At 37.4% G+C, this 14,126-nt stretch overlaps 1 pseudogene; it reads left to right on the top strand.

Annotated features, from left to right (window-relative positions):
• The first annotated feature begins 1,497 nt into the window (after positions 1–1,497).
• On the top strand, positions 1,498–3,361 carry LOC148998913 (stearoyl-[acyl-carrier-protein] 9-desaturase 6, chloroplastic pseudogene; annotated as a pseudogene).
• The last annotated feature ends 10,765 nt before the right edge of the window (positions 3,362–14,126 follow it).

Raw genomic sequence — 14,126 nt, 5'->3', positions numbered from 1 at the left:
TTTTCATACTTGATAAATATTTATTTAATTTGACAAACTTTGTATATTCAATTGGACATTTATACTTAGTCATTCTAATTGTATCTTACAAGTAGTAGAATGACTATTTGATCTTTGAATTCATGCTCAATTTTTATAATAGTCTTCATCAACTATCTAGTGGTAATATGATGATTCAAACAATATTTAATATTAAACTATATAACGGGTTGTAAAACGGATTATAATGGGTTGCAATTTGAGTTTGGGTTGGTGCGGGCTCTGCCACCCTCAGCCAAATATAGCCCATTAAGGTTCAGTTCGGGCCGGTTCGGTTCGATTTTAACGATTCGAACTGCAAATTGACACCCCTACCTTCACCAGTCACAATGAGAAAACTCAAATTCAGAAGAAGTTAATCTTATTCAAAGAATTAAAGATAGGCAAAGGTAAGTCAATTATATTATAATAATTAAACATACCTCTATTGTTGTGAGGAGTAATGATGTTGGGCAGTGGAAGAATACCCACTTTCGATGATATCCATGACAAAGTGTTGCATGCATTGAAAAAAATATTAATGGTAACCTAAATGTCCAGTCAATTACTACACCTCAATGCTTTTCAAAGGAGAACCAATTAGCTCTGGTTTGGGTGGCATTTATAACCACAACTAGTCCTTCGATTCCACAACATCAATTGGTTCGAACCTCCATTTAATTTCACGCAAGTTGCATCTTTGTTCATCAGTAGATCACTCAGGTTTGGGTCAATAAGCAATTATGACAACTGTCCTATAAAAACTCGCATTTGTGTAGCTTTGGCGGGTTTCCTTAACCAAGTCATTGCCTATGAGTCGTTGAAACTAGGTTTGTCCATTTGCACCTAATTTTATTTTCTTCTTATTAATAAACGTGATATGGAAATCTAACTCGAACTGCGAAGTAACAGAAAATTAAGAAGACTCGGAATGTGACTGAGAACAAGTATACATGGACGGGACCCTGTGGTTACTGATCAAACCTACCAACTATGGCGTGTGAGAAAGATAAAAGCTACTCTAATTATTATGTATAAGAAGATCATATTTACCTGAAATGAGAATGACAGATCAACTCCACGAGAGGAGCTAGGATTTAAGATGGATGAGGTCAAATAATGATTACAAAATCTCTATACTAATGTTAAAGCAAAGAGACTAGTGGGTAATAATTTAAAGTCTGTGTTAATTCTTTACAAAAACAATAACAAGTGAAAAAGGATAAAAACACAATGACATTGCAACCCATTGAAGTTTCAATCTTGGACCGTAGGCCACACGGTACTGCCACACAGCACAAAAGCAATTTGGGATAGAAAGAGATAATAGTTGACTTTTGGGTAGGAATCAAATTAAGGTAAAACTTTTAAATATGAAATATGAATGAACAGAGAAATTCTACTATAAAACTCTCATAATTAAATAGAGAATCCTCGCATCCCTTTTCATAGAAGAAAACTTCATCTGCTCAAATCAATATGCAGTTGTCATATGCCTTGAGCCAGCTTTCATTTCCTAGAAAATGCAGTCCTGCTCTCACACATTATCCTCTGGGATCCCAGACTTCGTCAGCAACTGCCACCAGTAGATTATGGGGACGACGATCACCAGTCCCTGCTGTGGTGGCTGCTGCAGTTCAGCCCATCGCAAACATCCCCACTGTACCACCGGAGAAGGTGGAGCTCCTCAAATCACTTAGTGGGTGGGTGGGAGAAAATGTCTTGCCGCTGTTAAAACCAGCGGAGAAAAGTTGGCAACCACACGATTTCTTGCCAGACTCAACCCTTCCATCAGATGAATTTACGGAGCAAGTTTTGGGCTTGCGTGAGAGAACAGCAGGATTGCCTGATGAGTACTTGGTGGTATTAGTGGGTGATCTAATCACAGAAGAAGCTTTGCCATCTTACACATCTTTCCTCAATAGATTCGAAGGGATCAAAGATCCAACTGGAAACAGCCCCGATGGTTGGTCTGTTTGGATTCGATCTTGGACGGCTGAAGAGAACCGGCTTGGAGATCTTCTCAACAAGTATTTATACTTGTCTGGACGAGTCAACATGCATATGGTCGAACGCACCATACAAAACCTTATCACCGCTGGCACGGTGAGCTATTGATTCTTCATATTAAAAAGCTAGGGTTGGCTGGCATTTTTACGTGAATACATGTTAGGTACTTTTGACTAATACATCAAAAGCTCTAAAGCTAATGATATGCATGCATTAGGTAAAATCAAATGGATCTTACTAAATGTTGTGTCCTAGTTGGTGCTGCTTAGTGTAGTTTTGGGACTGCATCATGCAATGACTCGGGTTAGTTCGATTTCTATCTTCTTCCTTTCTTTCTTTTTTCTTCACTCAAGTAGATGAAATCTTCACATGTTTATTTAAATAATCGAAATTAAAATTTACCATGCAATGTTGGGCAGCACAAGCCACATTAACTAACTATCGAGGACCCAACATTTTAGTAATATCTATTTTGTATGTTATGACATTAAAACCCATGCACTACCATCGTGGGACTGAGATTTTGAGTCTTGAAGATGTATGTGTTCTCCTGACATTTATCCACCATACATTACGTCTACCTTTGAGTGCTAACACAATAAATCAAAAGTGAGCCTCCGAGTGAGTATCAATAGAACCCTTCTAATATGTAGTAAAAGTATGAAAAGAGCACATACTAAACATCTAGATTCTGAAATTTTCACCACTCATGAATGCATCTGTGTATCTTTGACATTTTATTTGCTCTTTTGGTGTCTAATGACAGAGCCCAATATTAAAAATCACTCCGTACATGGGAATCACGTACACTTCATTTCAAGAACGGGCAACATTCATATCACATGGCAAAACAGCTTTGTTGGCAAAGCAGAGCGGTGATCCTGTGTTAGCCACTATCTGTGGTACCATTGCAGCTGACGAGAAGCGACATGAAAAAGGGTATCAACGGATGATGGAGAAGCTATTAGAGGTAGACCCCACAGATGCCATGCTAGCAATTGCTGATACTTTGGGTCCAAACATTACGATGCCGGCCTACTTGATGTTTGATGGTGAAAACTCGAATATCTTTAACCATTTCTCCATTGTCACATAGAAGCTTGGTGTTTACACCATTGCCGATTACTTGGACATATTAGAGTTCTTGATTGGGAGATGGAAGCTGGAGAAGGTTGTGGGTCTCAACGGTGAAGGCCAGAAAGCCCAGGATTTGGTTTGTGGGTTGCCTCGTAAGATTCGAAAACTACAAGAATGGGCTGAAGAACGAGCCCAGAAGATGAAGCCACAAACCCTACGCTTTAGTTGGATCTTCAACAAAGAAGTCACTGTGTAGTGATTTTTAAATATTATTACCTAGAAGATGAAGCCACAAACCCTATGCTTTAGCCGGATCTTCAATAAAGAAGTCACTGTGTAGTGTTTTTTAAATATTATAATAATAATAATCCAGCATGATAAGATAATAAAAATCACATGTTAATTTTGATTAATTTTTATCACCTCAATTTTCTCATGTGTCAATTTCCACGGGTTGGCTTTCTAGAGAGAAATTGATGAAAACTAACATGAAGAAATTGTGGCGACATGAATCCAATTTAAATTAGTGTGAGAAGTGAGAACAATGTTTTTTCTTCTTAAAAAAATATTCAAACAATTAAGCTCCCAATTAATAGTTGGGAAATAAATGGTGAGCTGGCATTGTGTCCTAAACTAATATTGGTATATTATGTATCCAAACAGTGTATACCTTGTATCTTTTATTATTATACAAACAACCCCCTCCCCTCAATTTATCTCCCTTTTCTTCTTCTTTGTGGGTAATCATGCATCTAAATGGTATGTATCTAGAGGTGGAGTCAAGGTGTAACATCGAAAGGGGTTAGATACCAATGTTTCACACAGTACACAATGAATTTTCTACCCATTATCTTTCTCGTTAAAATTTTTCTTCAAATAAGAGTCCAAGTACTTATATCTCATGCATGGAAAAGGTGTTAGAGGGGAAATTTCAAATTTTGGGAAGTGAATAGGGGGAATTTCAAAAAATTGGGAGGCGGAGAAGTGTTGATATTTCACCGTCAACGACACAGCCTCGGTGGTGAATATTGAGAAGGACTTGATGGGCGGGAATGACGGCATCGCCGTTAGAAGCGACGGCGCTGTGGTGATTGTCTCGCAGACGACGGCGTGGTTGCTCAAAATCGAGGATGGCTGGGGAGAGGCTGAGGTATATGACAAAATTGCCCTTGATGAGGAAAGGTTTCCAACTACTGTTACACTGAGAGAAGATGATAGGGCTTATGTTGTATATGGTAAGTTTGACAAGGGTATAGCTGGGAATATGGATGTAGAAGAGTTTAGCATAGAAGAAATAGAGTGGCCTAGGTTGAAGAACAATGAAGGGATCGTTTGGTTGTGGGCTTTGGTTGGTTTTGGTTTAGTTTATTTCTTGCTTTGGAGGTTTCAGATGGGTCGGCTTGTATACAACCTGAACAAGAAGGCTGCCTGAGTCCTAGATGAAATTTTCAATCATGGGAGGAGGTTTCTATGAGGCAAGTGTGGGGAGGAAAAATGCATCATCCTTGAAAAGTTACCTAGCAATCTTATTCATTGTGATTAAACAAGTTGAATTCTTTTAATACGTCACAGCTTAGGCAATCAAAGCGCCCTTGTTTTCTAGCTCTTAAAGAGAAAAAAAATGGGTACAACAAAAAATTAAAAATAGTAATAACCATAAAGAGAAAGAAGGGCAATCTATAAGATTTATTTCTTGGCATGCCCACCTAAAGCAAAGAAACCAGATTCTAGACTCTGCCTTGCTTTTGCTATTGTATTTTATCTGTCATCTTTTCAACAAGGATCTCAATGATGTGGGGTTTGGTTGAAGTATGGTGGATGGAGTAGAGAAATAAAACTTATGGTTTTTTTTTTTTTTGGTAAATAAAAAATTAATAATTGTACGTACTTAATTTTAGTTTGAGGATCATTTCATTTTCTAATATTGAGGGAATGAGTTAGAAGGAGATAGTGGTATTAATTAATATTAATTATTATGAATAATTACAAAGGCCCTCTTATACAAAAGCTTAAGTTACTACCTTATCTCTGTACATTTAAAAAATATTAATCCAACTTTACACTTAGTTTGAGATTACTAATGCCCGCTACAGTTAAGGTCCTTTAATTAACCGGTAGCTTTGATTGCCTCAATGGTGGAAACTTAAAATTTCCTCCCTTAGAGGCCAAGGGTCAAATATTGGTACCTGCAAACCCATCTTAAGCTCCTTTAATTAACTTATGACATGGCATCTTTGTATTTTTTGATAACCCCAAAATAACTTTGAGATTTGTTATTATTTAGGGATAACTACTGATACCCCTTGTACTATAGCTTACTTAGTAATTGGCCATTGCTTTTTATGAAATAATTATTGCACCCTCACCTCTCATGGTGCTTAAAACCTATTAAAGGAAGAATGTGCAATGTCTATTTTTCCCTTTGCTAGAATTAGGAAGCTAAAACAATAATATCATATTCATTTAAAAAAATCATATATGAATACTGATTTTGCCCTTATATTCTAGTCATTAGACGTCTAAGTGTTGGATCCTAATGAGGTGACGTAGGTAAATAAGTAACAACAAATTTTAGGTTATTTTGGAGTTTTTAAAAAAATAGAAAGATGTCACGTCATCAATTAACTAACAAAACTTAATTACAGGGGGCATATTAGTAATTTTGAGCAAAGTCTGAGTTTGTGTCACATCCTCTCAACCGGTACCCTAACTGGCATACCCGAGAGTGTGATCCACAACCCTAAAGATCAAGTTTAGGAACGATCATATCCATTTCGCACAATACCATAATCAAAAGCAAGAACAAATCATAATGTTCAAGTAATTTATAATAAAAGTCAAGAAAGGATCTCAGAAAGATCACTATAGAATATCAGAGTGCGGAATAACAAGATACCAAATCAAAAGACAACTGTAGAGTATAGCGGAAATATACCCTACAAACACATGCGGAAGGTAGATCAAAATCTAAGTAAAGCTCTAAGCTAATACAAGTAAAGTAAAAGATACGTCTAGAAGAATGTAGAGAAAACTATTCCACATCTTCAGTCAGCTCTTCTTCTCTTTCAGTCTTCATCTTCTTCACTTTGCGCTTCCTTATATGGTCCGTCAAAGAAATCCAAATCTGTAGAGAAGTCTAACAATAGATTGTACAAAAAGGAATAAGTTTCGAAAGAAACTCAGTAAGGCAACTTAATCCATAACAACATAAACAACATGCGGCAAAACATAATAAGATGCAATGCAATATGGAACAGATAATGTATGTATGCATCTAAACTCTATGTATGCTGGTCTCTATGGTAGACATGCTTTAAGTCATAGCACCGTACTACTTTGGGTAGGTTAGTCACTCGGCTCCAGTAGACAGTGGGTCCGGGCATCCCTCAGGACAAACCATGGTAAGGGGTTAAGTCAACACACTCTCTCACAAGAATTTGGCATAAGTACCGACGCATGTCAGGGAAAAGCCTAGCCCAATGCAAGTCATCTAGTCAATTATATCATGTCAGATCCGGATACTTTCCCTATGGCATCGACCAACTCGGTTCCGTATCCTTCACACTAGAGTCAGCGTATCCTATGGCACTGACCAACACGGACTACGGACTCATCAACCCTATTGCTTATCCACATATGGTAAACGGGAAGCTCTCATGTCCTCTCACGGGTTGGTTACCGGTATTGAGTGCCCGTGAGCCCAAGTCTAGCCATATGCAACCCTCCAATAAATGGTCCCCACAATATGATTCCCGTCCTCTCACGAGTTGGTTACCGATCTTGAGCGCCCGTGAATCACATTCGCTACCATGGGTCGTTCGGTCTCAATACCCTTCCGATTCGGGTCTGATATAACAGGGGTCATCCTAGCCAAACACTGCTAGACAATCCTAGGTATGACATCCATTGATTTAGGAAAGCGTCGATGGGCATCTTCGGAGAACATCCCATACTATTCCCTCCGATATCCAAGGACAGAAGCGTCAAAAGGACACTCCCCAATCCCAAACCAAACTTAAGCAAACACATTCTCAGATCAATCATGACATACACAACCAACAGTTCATCATATACAAGAGAATGTAAAAGCAGAATCAGATTAAGCAAGAATAAGTAACTCATATAATATGAATAATGAAAAGGATAACATAAACAAGTGCTACTGTTCTCACAGTAGGAGATCAGAATTAAAATACAATAACAATATGTAAAATCATAGTTTTGCAAAGTAGAAACCAGAGAACAAGCAACCTATGTAGTTAAGGAATCAACTATCCTTACCTGATTATCGAAGAATATGATCCAAAACCAAAGAGAGCAACTCCAAACTTAGCAAATAGACTCCTAACAATCATAGATACAACATTAGGAAAGATGCCTAAAAGATCAGAGAGCAAACGAATCAATTCGGGCGAAAAACGAAGCTACTGACTCCTTTGGTCGAGTGCTTGGTAGACTGGCCCAATCGACCAAGCAAGTCAGTACGGAATAGTGAAAACTATTTTGGCCTTAACTTCTTCGTTTGAAGTCGGATTGATCCGAAATTCGAAGGGGAACTTCCTAGGATGTATTAGAATCATATGGGAAGATAAAATCATCAAGTCATGGTCAAAATATGGGTTCTTGATTTAACCCAAGAAATTAGGGTTTCAACCTTTATGGCTCCCCAGGAAAGGTTATGATCACAGAATGGAAGGGAATTAATGATTTGCCAATTATAACAAGAAAATCATAGAAATTATAGTTTAGGTTACTAGAAATATTACCCATGAGGTTTCCCTCGCATGGGAGGTCACCAAAGTTTTCCAGAAATCAAGCAAGGGTTAGGGTTTCCAGAAAAATATACGGCTAAGATTGAGATCATGATGATGATCATAGATCTCAAAGAAACGAAGGTGATCACGAAGGGATGGTTGCAAGGATGCAGCATCAACTTCCTGATCTCAATCAAGAAAAAGATCAAAGAAAGAATAATTAGATTTCAGAAGAGATACTAACCTTGAATTGTCAGATCAAAGAAGAGAGGTTTCAGATCTGCAGAGGAATCGTTCGAAATCACCAGAGAGAGTTTCGGAGAGGTCTTCTCACGTTCAAAAAGTGTTTAGGAGGCTTCCGTAACTAAGAAACTCGAAGTAGGGTTTAAATAGAAGTGAAAAACCCTAAAAAATTACAAATTCTCGGATTTGGCAAACCCTTTGGTCGAGTGGTCCAGTAGACCAATCAGTCGACCAAGCAAAACAGCAAGGTTCAAACAGGGATTCGGAGGGCTATACAGGGTCAAATTGAGTGAGGTTTTCTTCTACGAGTCAATCAAGAAGTCTAGTTTCCAGAAATACTTTCAGATCAAGAATTGGAGTTCATTAGGTCCACCAACTAAGCTCATCTTCTTTGATGCGCAAGCAGGATTTGACAGACATAGTTCAGCAATCGGACAGGGATTTGAAAGGTTATATGGGGTCAAATTGAGTGGGCTTTTCTCTTGGAAGTCCATTACAAAGTCTAGTTTCAGGAAATATATTCAGATTGAGCACAGGAGTTCATTAGGTATTTCAACTAATTCACCTTCTTCGGTGCGCAGATTCAGAACAAAATTGATGGCTCTCATGGAAAGGCTAGGGGTAATCAAGATTCACCCTAGGAAAAGAGAAACAAAGAACGCACAATCTGAAAAGGTGTTGGGAAGTTTCCAACAAATAAAAGAACATTAGGGTCTCAGATATGGTTACCTCTCATAAGAGTTGGTTACCTCCCATGAAAGTTACCCATAATAAACTCTCACAAAAAAAACAACCCAAGATAGATAAAGGAACATCTCATTAATATTTCAAAATCAAGAATGGAAATAGGAAGGGTGTACCAATGAGAGAAAAGAATGTAAATAAATTCAAAGGAAAGAAATCCTAATATCCCATAGGAAGACTAGGGAGAATAAAGATTCACCCTAGGGAATAAAGATAAAGAAATCATAATAAAGAAAGTCTTGGGGAGGATCCAATTAATTAATAGAAAATAGAAGGGTTGCCAATTGGTCCAAGGAAAAACAAGGATCAACTCCTCAATCATGAGGACACAAGGGAAGGTCATGGTAATAGTATGAGACCTTCCCCACAATCATAAAGATAGGTAGAAAATTCAGGGAAAGTATCATCAAGATTGTTGGTGGAATCAAATTCAAGAATCATCGCCATATGGCTTCAAGAACATAAAGTGAATTGGGGAATTCGCTCTAGGGCTAAAAGAATTAGAGAAGAGGTCATTACAGCAGTGTAATACCCTTCTCATAATCAGAATATCAGAAGTAGAGAAGAAAGAATGAATTAAAGAAGAAACGAATTGAATACTAACCTTTTAGAAGAGAAACCGATGAAGAAATCTGAACAGATGTTTGAGGGTCTTTCTTGGCTTCGAAGGAGAGGATATAGGGCTCTTCCCACGTTCTCCAAAAGTTTAGAACAGATTGGGATTGAAAAACATGGAGTTCCCCCTCTTTAAATAGCGCACAGAGTCCAAGAATTACTAGGATTTCACCAAACTGACCAAACTGACCCTGTTGATTGATTGGTTGCCAAAGAGGAAGTTCTAAGGTCCTTTCCACGTTCTCTAGAGAGTTAGAAACCTAGTGGGATTGTTTACCACAAAATTAAAAGAAATAAAGCTTTTAAAAACCTTCAAAACAGAAAATTACCAAAATGTCACTGCCTAGACAGCTTGTTCAAAAATAGGGATTTATTGGGCCTAACTTCAATATTTTTGGATGGGCTTCTTTCAACGCATCATACTACTTACCTAGTATGGAGGGGTGTCTTCAAACTAGGTCCAACTAAGCTTTAGGTCCATCAACCAAGTTTTTCTTCACCAATGAGTAGTTCAACACCAAATCAATTAAAGTTTCCATAAGGAAACACCATCATCAATATCCATGGGTTTTGGGTCAAACACCATATCTTCTACTGAGATGGCCCACAAAGACATCATCCCTCATTTTGGGACATTGGATCAACCCTAAGAGAAAGGTCTGACATGGCTTCCTAAGATTTTCAAAGATAGTAAAACTGAAATCACGGTCAAACTTCAAAGTCAACATTTAAACTAACCCTTCTTTACCCAAAACAGATAGGGTGACCTGGCTAGGTTTGGGCTGGATTTCACAGTTTGGGTAAGTAACGTAAAAAGTATAGTGGATAACATAATAATTACGCTATAGTACAAGGTGGCATTAGTAAATATATGAAGGGCAAAATCGACATTACATTTCTAAACTTAACGGCCTTTTAACACCTTTAGAAGTGAAGGGGGGCAATAGTAATTTTATAAGGAAACTTTAATTACAAACATATTAAGCCTATCCAATTGGAATGACATTGAGGGTATTTTAGGAAAGAAAATGTAGCCATCCTTCTCTAGTTCATGCTTTTATAATAGTAATAATAATAATAATATGATATGAAATATGATAGTATGACAGTAGGATATGATTATTAAAAAAGATTCTGGCTAAATCATGATAAAGGAAAACCCAAATGCTGAAATACTAGAGTCCAAATCCTCTACCCTTGCAGGTAAAGGGTCGTACTACCCTCACATGCCTTTACTGCACACTTTTAAGACTGGTCCACCTCTAGTGCACCTTTTTAGAGCTCATAGGCCTTCCTTTTAACTATGTAGTGGAGTGAGTGTGAGGATGGTGTTGTGAGGGTAGAGGATCCAATTCCTTCTAATAAGGGAATTATTGACTTCAAATAATAAAAATAAATAAATAAGAAATCAAAAAGGAAAATAAATAAAAAATTATTTAGCTGAAATTTAATAATTTGGATTTTTTTGGATGAATAAATTAATTAACAAAACCCCAAAGGGGAGAGAAAAATGTACAAAGGGGAAAGAAGGGGGAGGAAGGAGAGCAACCAGTCTTTAAGAAGAAAATTGGAGGGTAGAGCGAGCTCTAACCTCAGGTAATGACAATGAGCTTGTTCCTTGGGATATCAACAACCAAGAGATGGAAGATGAGCTGGAGCCTGTTGAAACATTAGAACAAGCTTTCCAAATCATGTCCATAGATCTAGATTTAGAAATCTATCTCTTAAGGTTCCTTTCCCACCACAAGTGATAGATAGTAGCACGAAAGACCATTCTATCAACATGATTACAGATAGTAACCAAAAAAAACACTTCAAAACCCATGAGGGAAGGGGCCAGATAGAGGGAGTGGGCAAGAGGTCAAGAGGAAAATAGGTGGTCAAGATCCTTTGAATCATTTAGCAAAACGTGCAGTTAGGGTTAACAGGGATATGATGGCTAATGAAAAATGATTGGATAGGAACGGAAAGATTCAGGGCTCCCTAGAGGGTAAGGGAATGACAAGGGATATGATATTTGAACCAAACTAATTAATGCAGATAGGTCAGCTTATGCACACTTCCACTATATTCTTAGGGCGTAGCTTTTATATATAATTTTTAAGGCAAGGCCTCGGCCATTGTCAGAGAATTTGAACTCTTGTCGTCATACTATGAGGCATTGATTTTAATTTTGCCAACTGATCAACCCCCAAAGGTTAATCTACTTTATTTCATTTGATCTCCCATGTCTACAATGAAGATTCCAATCTTGATAATGACATGCAAGATTTTTTTGCTAAAAGGATCATTATATTAAGCGAAGAAGAAATATTAAAAATACAGCAATTAATACCTTATGAGAAACCAACCTCCCTTACCCGCAACAACTGTTGCCCCCAATACACCCTTCCTCACTGGTTCCTATTCAGATTAGAAAACCACTAACTCATAAAACGAAATCTAAGACGTCTAGAGGCATCCACATCAAGTTCATTAAGGATTGAAGTTGACCAAGGAATGTTAATGTCACACCCCACCCACCGGTCTCGGTTATCCGCCTGACAACCAGTGGGAGTGATCCGTCATAGGATCCACAGTTTAGTCTATCAACAATAATAAATACAAATAAAGACAATCAAGAGCAAGAATAGTTCAATTAATGAATTAAAGGATTACAGGAGTCCAAATACTCCAATAAAATAATCAAGGGATAATTACCTGTTGCCCCCCGTAGTTTGATTTTATTATTAATAAAACCCTGTTCTTTACATAATTATTGTTGCCCCCCTTTCTTATAATGGTGTTAAGTATCTGTTAAGTTTGAATATGTAATGTCTACTTTGTCCTTCATTAAAATTAAGAAATCAAAAAGACGATGTTATCCCATTTATAAAAACCATATTAAATGTCAATTTTACCCTAAACTTCATTTATTTTGAACTAAAGAAATGGACAAATTCCAATTCAAATTTGGTTTCCCACCTTCACTAAACTTCATTTATTTTAAATTCATTTATTTTGAATTAATGAAATGGGAAAATTCCAAATCTGATTTGGTTTCCCACCCTCACTAAACTTCATTTATTTTGAACTAAAGAAATGGGCAAAATCCAAATCCAATATGGTTTCCCACCTTCACTAAACTTCATTTATTTTGAATTCATTTATTTTAAATTAAAGAAATGGGCAAAATCCAAATCTGATTTGGTTTCCCACATTCACTAAACTTCATTTATTTTAAATTATAGAAATGGGCAAAATCCAAATCCGATTTGGTTTCCCACCTTTAATAAACTTCTTTATTTTGAAAAGATTTTAGGTGATATTCAGTTTCCAATTTGAGTTGAATTCGATTTTCCTTCCTCTTCGGTTTCTCTTTGAATTTTATTCAATCATTAATATAATTTTTTTTTGAATAAAATGGATTATGGCTACTTTTTTCTCCACAATTAATTAAGGGTACTACCGTAACTTGATAAAAGGATAAATAAGTAAAGAGATAAGTATAAGGGTATTTTGGGATAGTTGAGAAAATATAAAGATGCCACATCATCAGTAAACTAACGGAACTTAATGGTAGGGGGCATTAGTAATTGTACATAAAGTTAAAGGTTGGGTTAGTAATTTTGAAAAGTACAGGGGATACAATAGTAATAAAATCAAAGTATAGGGGGGCAATAGTAATTATCCCAATAATCAATGAAAGAATAATAAATCAAAAGAATACGAGTTTAGCGGAAGCAATTCAAAAAGAATTAAATTATTTTCTTTGCAGTTTCTTTTTCTAAAGCTAAAAACTTAGACTCAAGTTTATCAAGATGAGGGGTCCTCCAATTCTCCTCTATATGGTGAGCAAACTGTCTGGCAACTTGTCTCCTCCGCCCATCAATGGGTGCGATAAGCGCATTCCATGCACTCACAGGAGCTCCCGTGCAGGCTATCTCCATTTCCCATTGTCGGTGCCACATCTTCTTCATACAGGAAGGTTCCTTCATAAGAAACCAATCCATCTTCCGACACGTTTCCTCCATCTGCGCAGACTAATAAAACATATACAAATAAATGAATGAGTTCTAGAGAACTCAGTAAGAACAATAACAATTCCCATCCATATGTCTAAACAAATCAGAAATGCATATATGATATGTATGAGTGCAAAGTATGAATGTAGCTAAGATCTAACTATGCAAGTCTCTAGCAGTTGACATGCTTTAAGATATAACACCAGCCCTCCTCTGGGTAGGTCTAGTCACTCTGATCCGGCAAGGACTAGTTACCTCTGTAGGGATCCTGGGCAAAAGGGTAAGTCCACACCTAGCTCTCAAACCATGGCTGGGGTTAAGTCAACACTCTCTCACCACGACCATTGGCAATGAAAACTAGCACATGTCGGGGTTTCTAATCCAATGCAAAGTCATACTGGTAACATACTACATGAAGTCCAGATACATCCCCTATGGCACTAACCAACTCAGTTTAGTATCCTTCGCAACCCAGGAATGAGAACCCTCATGGACTGGCTACCGCTATTGGACTCCATTCCCTAACCCTATGGTCATCCACATATTGTTGGGGCGGAATGCTCTCATGACACCTCACGACACCCGGTCCGTTCCTTGGACGTCCATGAGCCCAACTCTAACATATGCAACCCTACCATTTATATGACTAACGGTGGACCAT

The sequence above is a fragment of the Hakea prostrata genome, unplaced genomic scaffold (assembly GCF_041222555.1).
Source record: "Hakea prostrata isolate BN-2017 unplaced genomic scaffold, UWA_Hpros_2 contig_96, whole genome shotgun sequence".
Lineage (NCBI taxonomy): Eukaryota > Viridiplantae > Streptophyta > Magnoliopsida > Proteales > Proteaceae > Hakea > Hakea prostrata.
The sequence above is the reverse complement of the archived record's forward strand: the minus strand, read 5'-3'. Positions and strand labels throughout refer to the sequence as shown.